Source organism: Mandrillus leucophaeus, unplaced genomic scaffold (assembly GCF_000951045.1).
Source record: "Mandrillus leucophaeus isolate KB7577 unplaced genomic scaffold, Mleu.le_1.0 Scaffold659, whole genome shotgun sequence".
Lineage (NCBI taxonomy): Eukaryota > Metazoa > Chordata > Mammalia > Primates > Cercopithecidae > Mandrillus > Mandrillus leucophaeus.
In genome coordinates this window covers 1,356,469-1,374,199 of record NW_012107130.1, presented here as the reverse complement: position 1 = coordinate 1,374,199, position 17,731 = coordinate 1,356,469, and the positions used below count along the sequence as shown (strand labels likewise).

At 45.1% G+C, this 17,731-nt stretch overlaps 2 long non-coding RNA genes across 2 annotated transcripts; one reads left to right on the top strand and one right to left on the bottom strand.

Annotated features, from left to right (window-relative positions):
- Positions 1–304: 304 nt before the first annotated feature.
- On the bottom strand, positions 305–10,586 carry LOC105554751. The gene is made up of 3 exons (XR_001008374.1): positions 10,389–10,586; positions 2,218–2,339; positions 305–1,329 (listed from the first exon to the last, which is right to left on the bottom strand). It is a non-coding gene; the product is annotated as an uncharacterized LOC105554751 (long non-coding RNA).
- Positions 10,587–13,970: 3,384 nt separating this feature from the next.
- Positions 13,971–16,168, top strand: LOC105554750. The gene is made up of 3 exons (XR_001008373.1): positions 13,971–14,041; positions 14,458–14,641; positions 15,810–16,168. It is a non-coding gene; the product is annotated as an uncharacterized LOC105554750 (long non-coding RNA).
- Positions 16,169–17,731: the final 1,563 nt, after the last annotated feature.

Below are 17,731 nucleotides of genomic sequence, written 5' to 3'. Positions count from 1 at the left end.
TTTTTATTCTCGTAGCCTGAAAGTAGCCAACCAGGTTTTTTAGAAAACTGTGTAAAGTATATGTAAATGTTAAGGGCAAAAAGTCTTTTCTTACTACTTTGAACCTATAGCCCACTTTGGAGATGCATAGAAATACACCCGTCCCTCCTTCACAAGTAATGAAGGCTTAGTCAAGCATTAAACTAAGCACACACACACACATACACACGTTTATAAGAAATACATTATCAGATCCTGTCATTTGCAACAACATGGAGGGAACTGGAGGTCATTATGTTAAGTGAAATAAGTCAAGCACAGAAAGGCAAACATTACATGTTCTCATTTATTTGTGGGAGCTAAAAGTCAAAACAATTGAACTCATGGAGCTAGACAGTAGAAGGATGGTTACCAGAGACTGAGAAGGGTAGTGGGGTGGGTGGTGGGAGGGAACTGGGGATGATAAATAGGTACAAAAAAATAGTTAAAAGAATGAATAAGACCTAATATTTGATAGCACAACAGGGTGACTATAGCCAATAATAATTTAATTGTACATTTTTAATTAACAAAAAGAGTGTAACTGGATTGTTTTTAACACAAAGGATAAATGCTTGAGGGGATGGATACCCCATCTTCCATGATGTGATTATTATACATCATGCCTGGATCAAAACATCTCATGTACCACATAAATATATACACCTACTACATACCCACAATTGTTTTTAATTTTATGAAAAAGAAATACATTATCAAGGGATGAGTGTTTATTTAAAAAAAAAAAAAAGCTGGCTTTTACGAAAATGTCCTTTAATTCTCATTAGTGTTAATCCCTACAATGGAGCTCTACAATATCCTGTTTAAATTGTAATTTTATTTGAGAATAAAACAATGGGTTTAAAAATTGTAATTATACTTGTTTATTTCCCACAAAAGAGAGAAAGAAAGGGAGTGACTTGCAGTCTTGTGATTGTTCTACAACTTTTTCAGGAGAAAACAAATGAGGTCAGATTTCCGCTTATAAACTCACGTTGGTTATACAATTATAAGGCCTTCCGTATTCATTATCTATTGCTGAGTAACGGATTACCCCCAAAACAACAAACCTTCATTGTGTCACAGGTTCTACGGGTCAGGAATCTGTGCACGACTTAGCTGAGTGCCTCTGGCTCAGTGTCTCTCGTAAGTTGCAGTCAAGCTGTGGCTGCCACTGTGGTCATCTCAAGTCTTAACTGGAGTTTGGAGAATCCACTCCCATGCTCACTCAAGTGGCTGATGGCAGCAGACCTCAGTTCCTCTCTTGTAGCTTTCTCCATAGGCTGTCCAAGCGTCCTCATAACATGGCAGCTGATGAAGAGGGAGAAGGGGAAGGGGATGACAAAAGGCCCAAATTAGAAGTCACAGAAGTGACATCCCATGGCTTCTGCCATATTCTACTTGTTAAAAGAGTCTGATCTAGCTCACAAGCTAGGAGGGATTACAGAAGAGTGGGAACACCAGGAGGCAGGATTAGTGGGGACCAGTGTAGAGGTTTCCTACCACCCCTTCAATCTTATCACACTGGCAAACTCCACAAATGCAATGTCCTTCAGTTTATTTGTGTAAATACCATTAATGTCAAAACACAGGGTGGAAAAGGACATGCTATGCCACTGCTGTTTCCTTGTGTCCATCAGTTATATTTTCCCTCTTCAAGGAAAACAAGTTACAGGACTTGACTGATTGGTGAAAATCATTTCATAGGAAGCTTCTATTTATTTTTATAACAGGAGATTGACAAAGACAGTTAAAGCCAAAGGAAAAAAGCGTAAGATGTAAATCAAATAATAGCAATGATGATACTGGGTAGAGGCGCTAATGTTGGTTCTAATTATGTTCCCCACATTAGCAGTAATATGAACTCTTTCAACAATTCTCTAATGTAATGTAATTCAGATCAGGCCAAGGATACTCTAAAGTTTTTCAGAGTGGGGTGAGGAGGTAGGGGATCCAGGTAATGTGTGTCTGTGTGTGTGTGCATGCACGTATATATGTATGTATATATATTATGTATACTTATATTTATTATTATCCAGCATCCAAGGACAAGAGGCAGGGGACTTTGCTTATTGACTTGCATATGAGTAAGTCATATAGTACACTAAACTCCCCACCACTTGCTACTTCCGTTTTTCTTTGTTCTTATCCAATTCACAACCATCTGGCATGGCCAGTGGTGAGGTTCCTGTGGCTTACCTGAAGGGCAATGCATGAAATCGAAGTAGCTCCCAGAATGATGAAACACCAGTAGCGGAGAGGGGCTCACTTACTTGGCCTGGGCAGGTGGTGGGATTGCAGGAGGGTGCATAAACAGGTTTCTGAAAGGGAAGTGACAGGTTTGCCCAACTTTGCTCCGTAGCTTTGTCAGCATTCATTGCTAGATGTTCTCTGACAGGTAAGGGGGAATTGGTCTGAGTCCTAGAAGTAAATGCTAATACCAGTTTTCAAATATAAGGGAACATGAAATAATCCCTGCCACCTGGGAACATGAAAAAAATTCCCTGTCAGCGAAGGCACTTTTATTTTACAGTTACTAGGAAGAATATTTAAATTGCTCAGGTTATTTTCAATGTTGTTTTGGCTTTGTCATAACACCCTATTATATAAACACTATACGAATGTAAATTATTCACCTTTTAAAGTTACTTTAAAATTTTTGACTCTTCGCCAAATATATTTCTATCAAGAGCTCTTTAAAGCTCTGTCTGCAACTTAAGCACACATCTTTAAAAGAAAAGCTCGTTTTCCAAGTAATGCCTACAGAATATTTATTCTATTTTTGAAGCTGTATTTACATAACAAAGCACTAAAGGAAGCCCAGTGTAGGGAGAGAATCCAGTCCTAAAGCAACAGTGAGACTGGTTTCTATGGAGTTAGAGAAATTCTAGCTCTCTCCACTGCCAAGGGTGGGTCAGGACAGGAACAAATTGACCCAAAAGTAAGCCTCAATGTCATTCCTACAGCAACTCCCTGTGATAATATACAGTCTGCAATCAAAATAAAATAATCTCTTCAAAAATCTCGTTCTTTTATGGTTCATTCTACAAATTAATTCTCATTTTCATTTCATATTTCATCAATTTAACTTTCTTTCGCTTTACCCAGGTAAAGAAATCACACGCCTCTAATGATAGATGCACCTAAACTCTAAATAGGTTTTGGTATTTGAGTTACAGCAAGTACAGGGAATGGAATATCTAAGTTGCCCAAGTTACTATCAATGTTGTTTTAACTTCGCGAAAATATTTAATGACAATTTTTTTAAACTGCCCATGAAAAAGAACATTCTCCAGTTTGAAGCTCTGCCACTACCAAAAAACAAAAACAAAAATGAAAACCACAGTCTCAATCCAGAAGGTACGTACTCTATTTTCACTCCTCTGTTCCATCAAATCAGCACACAATAGTAAGTGTCTGTCTTTCAATTAATTTTTCAACCTGATATTTACTGGTATTTCATAGCATACTTTGTATGAGTAATTAAACAAAAAATTGATTAACTTTAAAGGTTAATTAATATCAAGTCCTAGTTGGGACTTCTGGTGTGTGCAAGTGCAGGTGTGTGAGAGAGGGAGGGAGAAAGGGAGGGGGGAGACAGGGAGGGAATACCTGGGGTGGGGGAATAATCCAGTACATCTCCTGATACGGAATAGGCATATGATAAATAGTATTCTTCCACTCTTTATCTTCCCAAATAAGAAAGTTCACTCCAGTGTGGCATGGAGAATGGGATATTCTAATTATTCAGGTAGTCCTAGGTTTACCATAGTTTGTAGGCCACAGGGTTATACCATATAAGCCCAGAGAATCTGTTAAAAAACACTGCAACTAAAGTCACAACTCCTCTGCCTACTTCCAGGTCCCCCATAATCTCTTTTTTTTTTTTTTTTGAGACAGAATCTCAGTCTGTCGGCCAGGCTGGAGTGCAGAGGTGCAATCTCGGCTCACTGCAACCTCTGCTGCCCGGGTTCAAACAATTCTCCTGCCTCAGTCTCCTGAGTAGCTGGGATTACAGGCACCTGCCACCACACCCGGCTAATTTTTGTATTTTTAGTAGAGACGAGGTTTCATCATCTTGGCCAGGCTGGTCTTAAACTCCTGACCTCGTGATCAGTCCAACTCGGCCTTCCAAAGTGCTGGGATTTCAGGTGTGAGCCACTGCGCCCAAGCTTTTTTTTTTTTTTTTTTTTTTGATATATTAGTCTGTCACCCAGGCTGGAGTGCAGTGGCCCGATCTCCACTCACTGCAACCTCTGCCTCCTGGGTTTAAGCTACTCTTCATTCTCCTGCCTCAGCCTCCCAAGTAGCTGGGATTACAGGCACACGCCACCAGGCCCGGCTAGATTTTGTATTTTTTAGTAGAGACCGGTTTTCACCATGTTGGCCAGACTGGTCTCCAACTCTTGGCCTCAAGCAATCAACCCGCCTCGGCCTCCCAAAGTGCTGGGATTACAGGCGTGAGCCACCACGCTCCCCCCCCACACCCCCATAATGTGACATCACCCTACTTGTCCAGACCAGTCTCTAATTCCCCAGTAGAAAGGCTCTGTCCAACTAGGTCCATCTCCTTTCAGTTCTTCTCTGTCTCCTGGCCTCTGAAAATGCTCTTTTGCCCATTCCATCCAAATTCCACCTTCCCTTCAAGGATCAACTTGAAGCTTAAAAGTATAAAATGATGGTGACAGATTTTCAGGAGACAGTTTATAGTACTGAGCAGCTAATTTAAAAGCAAATTAATTCTATATTATTCCAGAGGATGTGTTCCAAGTGTCAGTCCCAGATGGACATCTGTGAAGTCAACGTGTTAGATATGAGTTCAACAACCCTTGGTCAGCACCAAGAACACCAAATGGTGCCTAAGCCAACTCTTGAGGATGTTAGCCATCATCTTTACCACCACCACAGCACCTTGTTCTCACTTCTTCTGGTTCCTTTTTTCCCTTCTCAGGTATATGTTCACTTAACAATATGTATTGGATTTCTTTCTAACTTGGCTGGGCACAGTGGCTCAAGCCTGTAATCCCAGCACTTTGGGAGGTCAAGGCAGGTGAATCACTTGAGGTCAGGAGTTTGAGACCAGCCTGGTCAACAAGGTGAAACCCCGTTTCTACTAAAAATACAAAAATTAGCCAAGTGTGGTGGCGCATGCCTGTAATCACAGCTATTTGGGAGGGTGAGGCATGATAATTGCTTGAACCTGGGAGGCGGAAGTTGCAGTGAGCTGAGATGGTACCACTGTACTCCAGGCTGGGCGACAGAGGGAGATTCTATCTCAAAAAACAAACAAATAAAAACAAAACAAAACAAAAAAACAAATATGTATTGGACATCAACGGATGCAAAGTATTGTGCAAAGCGCTGAGAAGATACTTATAGACAGACATGTCCTTACCCTCTAGGAGCTTACTGTCTGTTAGGAAGAGAGTCTCAGAACAACTAAGTTCATTAAAGCGCTGTGACAGGACAGGACAGAGGCAGTTAACTCCAACTCTGAGGCCATCTGAGAAGGCTTCATGGAAGAGGTGGCATTTGAGCTGAGCCTAAAAAGGATGTGGAAATGGAAGGAACAGGGATATCCAGCATAAATGCATAAAGAAGGTGTGACTGGAGGAGTAGGAGATGCAAGCAGAGGTGAAGACTGGAGCCAGACTGTAGAAGGCCTTGAATGCCACATTAAGGAGTTAAGCTTTTTAGTCATCTGCCTTTTGTGCCGAGGATTAACATGATCAAAATTGTGTTTTCCCAGCAGAACTCCATGGACCACTGGGAGAGGAGCAGAACTCAGCTGAGAGATAAATGGGGGGCCTGAAAAGGTCACCTTGATGACATCATGGTGGCAAGTGGAGACTCTGAACTTGAGGACAGATAGTAGGGACAGAGGAGAAGGACTTGGTTTTCTTTCTCTTCTTTCATCTTCTTTCTTTCTCTCCTCTGCCCTGGCCCTTGCTCTCCACCCTACTCTCGTTTTCACTCTTCCCTGCCTACGGCATAGGCATTCCTGGGGACTCTGGACTAAAGAAGCTGTTGAGCCCTGGGTTTAGGGCAAATGCTAAAATTAAAAACGGGATCTGGATTTCCATTTCCTCTTCCACGCGTAGGGCTGGGGCTTACTCTGGTCATGAACCGCTGCAAAATCCCACCCAATCTCAAGCCCAAGAATAATTTTAAGAAACAGGAGGCAAAAGAAATGGCATTATTCATCAGTCCTAGACACTCTATCGCTGTTTTTTTGTTTGCCTTTTTGTTTTTGTTTTTTGACAGAGTCTTGCTCTGTCGTCCAGGCTGGAGTTCAGTGGTGCGATCTCGGTTCACTACAACCTCCACCGCCCAGGTTCAAGCGATTCTCCTGCCTCAGCCTCCCGAGTAGCTGGGATTACAGGCACCCACCACCATGCCTGGTGAATTGACACTCTATCTCTTACGTTTTAATTTTTTTAAATGCAAACGGATGTTCGGGGAAAAGAATGGCAACCATGAGTGAGTTCAGTTCCGGATGATGTCGTGTTACCATCTCTCATGTAAACATTTCAGATATGCACATTCACTTTCTCTCTGCTATTTCAATAACGTATTTCATGCTTTGGAAAATACTGCAGCTGCATCTTGGTTTTAAACAAAGATAGCATCCCTTCGCACTCTTCAATTTGTGGTTCCCTCCTATTCTTTCTACCCAGCAAGATATTATTTGCCCCCAGGAGTGTTTTCTTTTCATATAACAAGATCCGGAAAGCGATGTCATTCAGACATCACAAAGCAGAGCTCTGTGCTTTTTACAGGACATCCTTGGTGCTGGTCACTTTTGGTTGGTGTTTTTGTTTGTTTATTTCAATTTTTTTGATATCAATGGAGCAACCAACCTTCCAAAGGCACTTCAGCTTCCCTCAACAAGATTGCATTTAACAGGTTGACACTGATATACTGGGGTTTCTTTTTCTTTTCTCCTTTTTATAATTAGCTGAAATTCAAGGAAAGTGCTAGAAGTGTGAGGTGAAACTGATTACCATAATTTTATGGTGAAAGCAAGTGACTAAATCTAGCCTAGTACTATACTTGAACCCCCATTATGGCCACCACACCTACAAGAGATGGGTTTTTGGTCTCCGTGCCCCTGTCATTACATTTTGCTCTGTCAGTTCATGCTCTGTGCAAAGGACAGCAAGTCCTGGCCACTTACAGGTTGCACTATAGGGCCAGCATGGTGTAAAGAGACACTGAGACTGTCCTACACCCCTTCATTCTCGCCCTCCTTAGCAAAAAGTTCCAATCATTGCCGTCATCTGAGACAGTCTTTGATTTAATGGGCAAAAATCCAGGAATAATTAAGACAATGACACTAAACACCCAGGGGAAAAAAAAAAAAAAAAAAAAAAAGCCTGGTTGAAAGAAGAAATCCAGGCAGCACTGAAGGTAGCGATTCTGCATCTTTGAGGAGGGAAAAGAGATCTAGAAATCAAAAGCAACAGCTACCAATGACTTACTAAGCTTCTCTTTGGCAGAAAGGAAAAATTTACTAATTCATTCTACTTTTTCCTGGTGAGATCATGGGGGTAGGAGAAGTTAAGATTAGAATTTTTCTCCCAAAGTTCTGAGTTTTGCAAATAACTATATTTTATAATTAATTTCATAAAATAAAATAAAATAAAAATTACCAAAGGACACTATCTTTTTTGTTTAATCTGAGAGTAGGACAAGCATTCTTACATTATGTATTATACAGTTACTACTCACTGCTAGCCATTGCTTGAACCCTGAAAAAAAGCCTTTACAAATAACACAATAGAAGCTTCATAACACAATTACAGTTTTCTTTCTGTTAAATTTGTAACTCTATCCTGATTCTATCTCTCTAAAGACTTCTGGATATTTACAACATAAGGAAAGTCTTGTTTCCCTAACTCAAGGCCTTCATTAAAAACACAATCATAAACAGCATTTCTATTTAAAATAAAAATGGGAAGTTCTAGAAATCTTCTTTGTAACTTACAAAAATAAGTTTTAATGCAACTTGATTCTCCAGTATCTATTTCCCAAGATTCATTCACAGTTGCTTTCCAGAAAACATTTTCCAAAATTTATGCCAAATACCATGTTATGCATAACTTCCTCGCTGAATATCTCTAGTCTAGAGCTAATTTATTTTTCTCAGCTGTGCCTTCAGAGCCTTCAAAGCTATTGCTCCCTCGGCTAACTATGATTATTCCTTATCAATATAATTTCCGAATGTTTCACGGAACAAAAAGAGAAAGGAAAATATGTGCTATTTTCCTGAAAACAGCTGCCTTGAAACACTATTTCAGAAGGGACCAAAAAAACAATAGATGGTGTGCAATTTTCATTTCAGGTTCCTAGTTGCCCCGTAAGAAGTTGCCTGACTACCAGTTGCAGGCCCCACCTAACACCCCAGTTGGTGAGCTGTGCCTGTTTTCAATGCTAGGATAAGTTTCTCACCACTTCTCAGGGCAATTTATATCCTGTGAGTTTTGTCAAGTTGGGAAGGGCCTACCAAAAGAGAAGCCATTTGCAGAATCAGGGTTTGCTTCAAAGGTCCTAAGAAAATCCTTGAGACATCACAGTTGAAAAACATTTGAAGGTTGTTCACTTGAGTAAATGCTTAAGCTTGTCCTCCCTTACCTTCTCCGGCCTGTAGCAATATTACTCACCCTCAAAGAATTCATCAATATTCAACTGGCTCTCCAATTTGCTGAGGTAGCAAAAGGAGTTTAATAAAGAAAGCTGCTACAATTTGTCTTTAGAGAACACGCCACAAACTCAACTTTTATCTTATGTCGCTGGAATCTTCTGCCCTTTTACTAATTTAGGTGGGGAAATGAATGCTTACTTGTAGCAACCCAAGCAAATTTACCCACGAAGGCAAGCCTTAAAAACCCAGCAAAGCCTTTCATCCCAAGGGCACCAGAGCTTTATAAATGATCTATCTGAGGATTTAGAAGCGTGTTCAGTCACGTCTCACAGCCCGGCAAACTTTCAGCCCTGTCCACGAGGGTTTTTGAAAATCTTAACAGGGAAACTTGTAGCTTAGTAATAAGAGTTTTTAGCGCCCATCGAAACTGGACGAGTATCAGCCGTTTTAAAAACCTTTCCTGAAAAGAAAATCTTGCTCTGTAAAACCTTTTTGGTTAACTTTTCAAAACAGCTTTGCAGACCCTGGAAGACGCTACTCTTTTCCCTCCCCGCGCCCCGGAAAAGAGCCGCAGACGCCAGCGAAAGGCTGCGAAACGCCTGCAACGCCTTGGGTTTGCGAGATCGCCCTTGCAAAGACATTTCAGATTTTCCATCAACTCTACAGAAATATCACAGTAAAATGCATGCGAGAGTTAAGTAGCTCAAACTCGAGCGCCGAGCACGGCAGATTCCGCGGTTTTATTTTTGCAAACTGATTTCGTGTGTGTGCGCGCGCGCGCGCGTGTTGCTGCTTTCTTTCGGCACCTGATTTTTTTTTCCCCCAGCGCCCGCACGCGGTTCTGGGCTACCCCGCGCGCCGTCTGCAGGCCGCGACAACTACGGCCTCCCTCGGGGAATGCGGTGGCCGGCCGCGGTGGCGACGACTGCAGGCGCGCGGCTCAGCTCCCCGCGGCCCACGGGTTTCTTTGCTCATCCATGGCGCAGCCGAGCCCACCGAGTCTGAGTCGGACCAGGGGTTGCTGAGAGCCGCCAGGAAGTCCCCACCCTGCACTGCCCCCGGGGCCAACGTGCTCGGCAGCTCCTCCGCAGAGCTTTGCCCCATCTGCCCCAAGGCTCCAATGGCCCCTCCTGGCCTGCCCAGGGCTATGGCAGCTGCAGGCCAGCTCTACCCATTGCTCTTCCCGTCCAGACCCCACTGGCCTTGAGCCCTGCTTGCTCGCAGATTTGTCCCACCCGGGACAGGGAAAGGAAAAGAAGGCGCGTTCATTTTCTTAGCATTCAGGCACTATTTTATAAGGGAACTCTTCCAAAATTTTCATTTAGGAAAGTTGAAAGAACGGTACAACGAACGTCTGTTTACCCCCCACCCCCAACAGGATGCAACAACTGTTAACATATTGCAATACTTGCTTCCTTTCTGTTCTCTCTCATAATGTGTGCGTATGTTAGCTGCATCATTTGAAAACTGCAGACATCGTGACATTTCACTTCTGTACACTTCAACATGCATCTTCAAGGATAAGGACCTCCTTACCTTCAATACCATTCTCACAAATACAAAATAGCATGGTCCCTAATAGGGTCTAACATCCAGGATAAGGGCTCCTTTCCCTCCCGTTTTCCCCACTTCAGTCTTAAATATCAGTTTCCCTTCTTGTACTGGACACATGTGTAAACAATTGCTCCTCCCTCTGTTATGCCCACCAGAGGACTATGGGGCTCACCCTGTCCCGGGGCCTCTCTACCTGAGAGCTTGGTGGGGTGGCGAGGGCTGGGGCGTCTCGACAGACCTGCACTCAAAACGCGTGGCGAGAGCGCTGCATCCACGCGGTCTGAGACCCCCTGTTTCCTTTCCCAAACCATCTCAGGTTTGGGAAGCACCGAACAAGAAGCCTCGCTCAGCCACCTTGCGCCCTCCCGGCGGCTTAAAGGAACCACCAGAGGACCGGTGAGCGCGGGGTGGCGTCCATCGGAGGAGCCTCTGGGTGCGCGCTGTGCTATCTCGTGCCTTTGGCTTTGCTGTTTGCCATCCTCCGTTTTTTCTCCCCGAGCCCTCGCTATTCGTCTTGGTGTTGGTTACTCTGGGCGCCCAGTGCCCTTCTCGGCCCGCCCCCGCAGCGGGCCAAGGCTGCGGCTTCGAGCGCCTGCACAACCCCCTTCCCTACCGCTCCTTTCCTCCCCTCCCCCCTTCCGCCCCCGGGCCCCGGAGCCGAGCGGGGCCACCGGGGGGCGGGGAGCGCCAGCAGCGCGTGGCCACGCCCCCCGAGCCGGCTTTTTCTAGGGCGGCTCCGGGAGCCTCTCCGCCGGCTGCGCCGCTCGCCTCCCAGGGAGCGCTCCGCGCTGGCCCCTAGCTCCGCGCCGCTCTGCTCCGCCTCCGCCACGCCGCTCTCCGAGCCTCGGCAGCAGCCAGCGTCCCTTCCGCGCTGCGACCCCGGCCCTCGGCTCTGCGTCCCTGTAGCTCCGTGCCCGGCACCTCGCGCCCCGCAACCTCGCCGTCTCCCAAGTCCCGGTCCCCGCTTCTGTCGCTGTCCGTCGCTGTCCGTGTGTCGCTCGCTCGGTCTGTCTCTCCGCCTCCCCAGCCCTTCCTCCCTCTCTCCCTTGCTGGCTTGCACGTTCGCTCGCTCTCGGACGCGGCGAAACAGCTTCGCAGGCAAATCCCAGAAACCTTTGCAAAAAGCTTGCAATGAAATTTAAGAAGTTCTTCGATTTCGGCGCCATTTTCGAGTGGAGCCAGAGGTGACATGCGATTTTTAAAAAAGGGACTTGGTGGCTGGCCTCTTTCCCGATTGTAACGTCTGTTACGGCAGGCCGAAAAAAATCTGGTGGTAATTCTGAAAAAAGTGCTGTGGTGTTTGGGGGTTGTAAAGCACGTTTTGGGGGCGGGATGGGGGCAAATCTGACCTTTAAAGTGTTTAACAAATGAGTGCGACCGGGAAATTCTCAGGAAACGGACTGGGAAAAAAAACCTAACATGGAGGGGCGGGGAGAGAAAACTGAGTAAGGGGCAGTGACCGACTGTCAGCCTCGCTGTGGTCGGGAGGGACTGGTTTTGACAGAATGTAAATGAACTTTTCCTGACTCTTACTTGCAAGCAGTTAGTTATGTCTTGGAAAGAAATGTGTGATTAATTTCACATTGTCTCTCCCGAATTTTAACTTTCAAGGTTGTTTAGTTTTCCCTGTAGGGAACTTGACATTGGGAAAGTTTGGCTAGAATGCGCCAAGGGAAGGTACATCGTGTGTTTGGGGTGTGGGAGACGAAGGCATATGCAAAATTAAAAGACAAAACGTTATAAAGTATGAACGGAGGAAGAGGCGTATTCTTTGGCTCTTAAATCATTTAGCCAAACACATTGCAGTTCTGAAGGGGGTGGGGCTATGGCAACTCGAAAGTATCGATTCTTTGTCTATTGTATCAGCGAATGACCCTCTCCTGAAGTGTCAAGACGCCCCTTTGTAATCTCTTTTCGTAAGTAAATTTCAGTCTAAGGGGAAATATGTAAACTAGGGGATCAGGGTGGCTCTTTAGGGGTGTAACTCGTTGTATTATCACTGGGAGAGATGAAAGGGGTTAGGGTAAAAGGTGTAAATGAATTTGATTCCAAGAACAATCTGGAAGGGACCTTCGCCTTTGACACCGATGCTATTTCGAATGAACTTTTGTTTTTCTAAGTAGTCAACTAAGGAAATGTTAAATTAGGCATGACTTTAACTTCTGACATGATGGCTCGTATATGTGTGTGGAACAAAATATAGGGATAAAGTTGTGGAGTTTTAAATTATAATTGTACATTTGCTAAACATGTTTTTTTTCTTCTTTTTAAGGGCAGTCAACGATGTTTTTCTCCATTAATCCCAGTCAATGTAAAATTGTTTGTAAATATCATTGCCAAAACAAGATGGAATGTAAAGATACTTGATTGTCTGTCCCAATTTAGGGAATGGGGTTATTGTTACTAATGACTTTTTTTTTTTTTTTCATGACATAGTGTATTTGTTACCACTGGATCTCAGTCTGGATGTTATAAATTTGATACTTAATCTCACTAAATACTCTGCACATTTTATTAATTAAATAGGACACTTAACATTCATTGTACTGGTTTTGAAAAACCGACATAATTTGTAAATGTAACAAGATACTTACAGTTGGATAATTTAAATGTCTGTTACTTGTGCTGAAATGTATTGTAACTTTCAAAACCATTACAGTTAGTGCTGATTTTGTTTTAACTTTTAGGTTTGTGATTGAGGATTTCAGAGTGGGTTTTTTTTTAATGCTTAATTGAATATTGTATTCAAACAAAAAGGGGTCATGCATGTGACTTGTTGCTAATATGTGTCCATTTTAAAAAGGAAAAAGTGGTATCTAATGAGTTAATCATTAAGGAGTATGCGCAGTGCCGGCCATTTCAGGACATGAAAGAGTTTCTGTGGAGCTGCTTGAAACAGGAAGGAGCGACTTGACATCAAGTATTTAAACTTTTTGATTTATGTTTTGATAGACGGCATTGATAGGTGTAAATTACAAATAAGTTTGAGTAACCAGTTTAATATGTAAGCTGGTATTTCATCTACAGAAATTTCTCTGTCATTGTTTGAAGCTCTTAAAAATGACTCAGAGCAGGGGTGTTGTAAGAAAAAACACTAGCAGTGAGTTAGGACATCAAATGCTTTTAAAGATGGATATATGTCGCTGCGATAGTATATATTAGAATCAGCTGAAGCTACCGGTGAGGTTTTGGTTATTTTCTTTCAGTCATCTGAGTCCATTTCCAATAAAGGATTTTTGTTTTGTTTTGTTTTTAATGGGGACAATGAATGAGGCTTGTAATATGCAGCAGGAAGTTTCACCAAGACTTTGAAGCTGGCAAGAATGATCCAGATGTCCAATTGCCTCTACTTAATCTTACTCGTCTACTTTCAGAAGTAATTAGATTCTCCTCCACACTAATTCCTATCTCCCATCGCTCTGCTTTTCACCACTACATTTTTCCAAGATTCATCCTCGGGAAAAAATTGAGAGCCACACCTTCGGTTCCACCTGCAGCTCCTGGAAATCAAATGATGAAATTATAAAAAGTACCTTAACTTGGAGTGAGGTGGCCTAGTCATAAGTTTTGCCCTATTCCTTGCCATGGGGTAGGGCGGGGCTTCCTCCAGTCATCCAGTCTTTCTTCACCCGCAGGTACCCCAGATCTATCCCCCTTCATTGACTCCGAGGGGATACAGCAGCAATTCATGTTTTGAAGTGTTCTAAATGGTTCAAAACGTGAGGCGCTGCTATACCCCCTCGTGGGGAAGGTAGAAGGTGGGGTCTGCCGGACGCGTGTTCCTGCCACCAGGTGCCGCTCCCCGCGAGGCCGGCTCAGGAGCAGGTAGGTGGGCGGGGGCTCGCGTCTCTCTTTCCGGCGGGTCCTCGACCTTCCTTGTCCATGCAGCAGGACTGTAGTCCGGGGAGGGCAGTATTCCTGGCTGGGCTAGGGGTGGCCGGTCCAGGGCGCACATAGGCGGTGCGAGTCGAGGAGGGACCCGGTGCCCGCGCTCAGCCGTGCCCTAGCAGCGGGAACAGTTCTGCAGTGAGTGATCAGTACTCTGGAGTATTGTTTCCGCTGCCAGGGTAAGTCTGGGACTGCCGTTCGGGCCTACCCAGCAGGTAAGTCTTAGGCCATCGCCTGCGGCGTGGGCCCTGGGAGCAGCGCGACCCAAGATTGCATCAAACGTTTGCCCCGTCCTTGCATATGTGACTGGACGTGAATGATGCTTCATTTTGGCACCCCCTTTCCCTGCTCAGGTAGAATTTAAACAATTGAAAAAAATCCCTTCCCAATCAGAATACCATCCACAGGACAACGAAGAAAACCCATCTTCAGTCCCCAACCACGAAATGGTGGGGGGTGGGGAGGACTGGAAAAGGAGTAAGGGGAGAGGAAGGGTGAGCAGCTGCAAGGTTCCTGGTAAACGCGCTCACGTCCTGGGTATGGAAGGGACTTAAGAGTTCAGGAAAGATAAAAGTAACAGGCTGCTTCCCCACTCCCTCGCCCTCCCTTCCCCGCTGCTGGGTTAGGGAGGCTCCATGGAGCTCCAGCACCCTAGAAGGACCCGGTGAGGCGCGAGGCCTTGCGGGCGGATGAACCCGTGGCGGGATGGAAGGCGCCAACCTGCCCAATTTGAGTCTGAGGCCTGCTGAGAAGCGTGGGGGCCTTGGGATAGTTCCCGAATGAGGATGTGCGTTTCTAGCTTCTTTGCGCCCTCCTCTCCCAAAAATCTGCTACCACAATTCCACCCTGGAGGCGCGCCCCCAAGACTCCTTTGTCGCCCCAGGGGCGGGACCTGAGCTGTCGATTTCAGGGGCCCTTCGTGACTCCAAAAGTCCTGGGCGCTGTGGCTCATGAGTGCTGCACAACTGTCGCCCTCCAAAGCCACCTCCATCCCTCACTGGGCTGGCCTCCTGAGCCTTCGGTGAGGACATGGGGTTGCGAGTTGCCCGCCTGGGAGCTTGATAGCCTGACTGGAAAAGGGCTAATTCGCTAACTTTCTGTTCAAATCACTTGAGCTAATTATTTGATCTGAAACATGGGCAGGTAAAGGACCATTGGCGGGCGTGGGGAGGGAGGCGTGGAATCTTTCCCACACTTTTTGTCACCTTTCAACAAAAGCTACAACACACCCAAATGCCTCTGGTCTGAATGGGCTGGCTAGAACTGGGCTTCCCGGGACCAGGAGTGGGCCCCTAGAAGTTTCCCAGTTTGGGGTGGGGCCGGGGTTCCGGAGTCCAGAGCTGGGAGTCGGGTTCAGCGGCCCGAGACGCTGGCTCTCCCAGACTCCCTTGCGCCGGGGCAGTGCGCGGGGGCGGCTCGGGTCCCTCCCGGGCCGACGGGGACCCTCAGGCTCCCGGGGCGCCGCCCACCAGCCCGACCCGGCGGAGACTCCCAGGCCTGGAAGCCCCCATTCTGCTCCCGCCCCGCCCCGGCCGGCCAGCGCAGGGCCCTTCAGGCCCGCGATCTCCAGGCTCAAACGGCGAACAGGTCCCCGCATCCGCCTGCCTTTGCACTTGGGGGTGGGGGAGCCACCTTGTGACGCCCCTTCTGCCTCTCACCAGCTTCCCCCTTTCTCCCCGTTCTGTACGGTTCCCCCTGGAGCCAGAAGGAAGCCCGGTGCCAGCCAGCCTTCCTGAAAAGACCAAGCCCGCGCCATCCGGCTTCCTCCAGTGGACGCCTGCAGGACCCAGGTGAGATACGGGACTGGTTGGGGACGCGAGGGGCGGAGGGCGGCGACCAAGGGATCCTGACTTGGGGGCGTTGCCTCCCGGAATCCAAGCGGCCTTTTGCCCGGGTCTCCCGAGATGCATCGAAATTGAGCTAGTCCACATAGCCCCCCGACTGCGTGGTGCCCTTTTCTGACTTAAAACATTCCTTGTACCTTTATTTACACGATCCAAGTTGCAGTGTGCCTAGATTTTCCTCCAAGGACAAAAATGTGAATAAAGCAATATTTTAGCCAAACATTTCCGTATCAATTAAGAAGATTGCAATTCGTTCCAGACTATAAATTCTCTTTAACAACTCCCTAAGGTATTCTTTTAAATTGTTTTTCAACGTTGCTAAATGTGCATCATAATGTGTGGGAGACTTGTCTAAAGTGAATCAATTTATACTCGGTTGATTAATTGACCCGATGTTACCACCTCCAAGGCGGCACCTTTCCACTATTTTCTCATTTTTTCCCCAACACATGTTATTTGTTAGTGAGGAAGCTGCGTATACGTGGCATTGTATAAAGTTTATTAGGCAGACGTGGCCCTTAAACTAGGAAGAGCTTAGTATAAATCTAAATCTAAAATTCGACATTTCGGTAAGTTATGAGACAAGATACCCAGGTTGTTCGATAAACCACAATTGAACATAATTTTTTAAAAATTTAAATCACAGGAATGTTTTTCTTGAAGGCATCCGGCATCTCCAGTTAGCAGTACTGATTTTTTTTTTTTTTCTTTTTCCGACAAAGGAACACTACATCAACACTCTTGGCGGGGATCTGGACAAGAAGACTCCTGTTTCAAGAAAATACAATCATCTCTCAAAGGCTGTAATTTATATGCATTTTAAAACTCTCTAGGCATTGAAAACCACCCAAGTGTCCCAAATAGAAGGGTAAAATATAATCAGTCACTCGGTGTAATATTATACATCCTTTAAAAATGTTATTGGGAAATGTTTTGTGATCTGTAAGTCCAAGGAATCTTCTCCCACCATTTCTTTCTCCCCACTGTTCCCCCATACCCACACTTCTTTGTTCCAATTGGCATGTAAATTTGGTTTTCCCGCCAAATGAGTCAGTCATGATGGTAACATCAACTGATTTGAACAGATGTGTGTCAATGTTACTTGGAAAACTAGATGTCAATAACCAGAGCCACAGAAAAAGGCAGTGGTTGCAACTCTGTAAAAATGTATGCATGCACACACACAAGGACTAAAGTGGAACCCCACACAGGAAAACAGTGGGCTGTACTCCAGTGCTGGGACATTGAATGACTGTATGATGCTTTTGATTTCCGTTAATATGGGCAACTGTCCAATTAAAAACTCCTAAGTACTCTGCAGTGCAAATTGTTTTGCGGATTGTTTTAAAACACCATACCTATCAACTCATCAAGGCAGATGGGGCAGCAGGGGACTGGGTTCGTTCCCTGAATCCTGGACTGCTATAGAGTTCAGGGCAACATTTGCAGAAAACCTGAGCCTATGAGATGGGAGTTAACTTACAGGCAGCTTTCCTGAGACTGTGCAAGATGAAAATAAAACTAGGTTCAAAAAATATGTTTGGGGAAGATCAATGAGTTTATCGATAGAAATTAAAAGACTTGAGTCAGGGGCTATATTGCAAGTTGGCATATGTTTTTAGAGATCTTTTTCCCCATTGGCCTGCAGTATGACTTAATCTCATAACCCTAGAATTTTATATATGCATTTGTATTTAGAGTTATCACATGACTCTTAAGCAAAAAAGAGTATATATACATCAAGTATAGCAAACATGTATCTCCCTGCCCCCCTACATCCCAC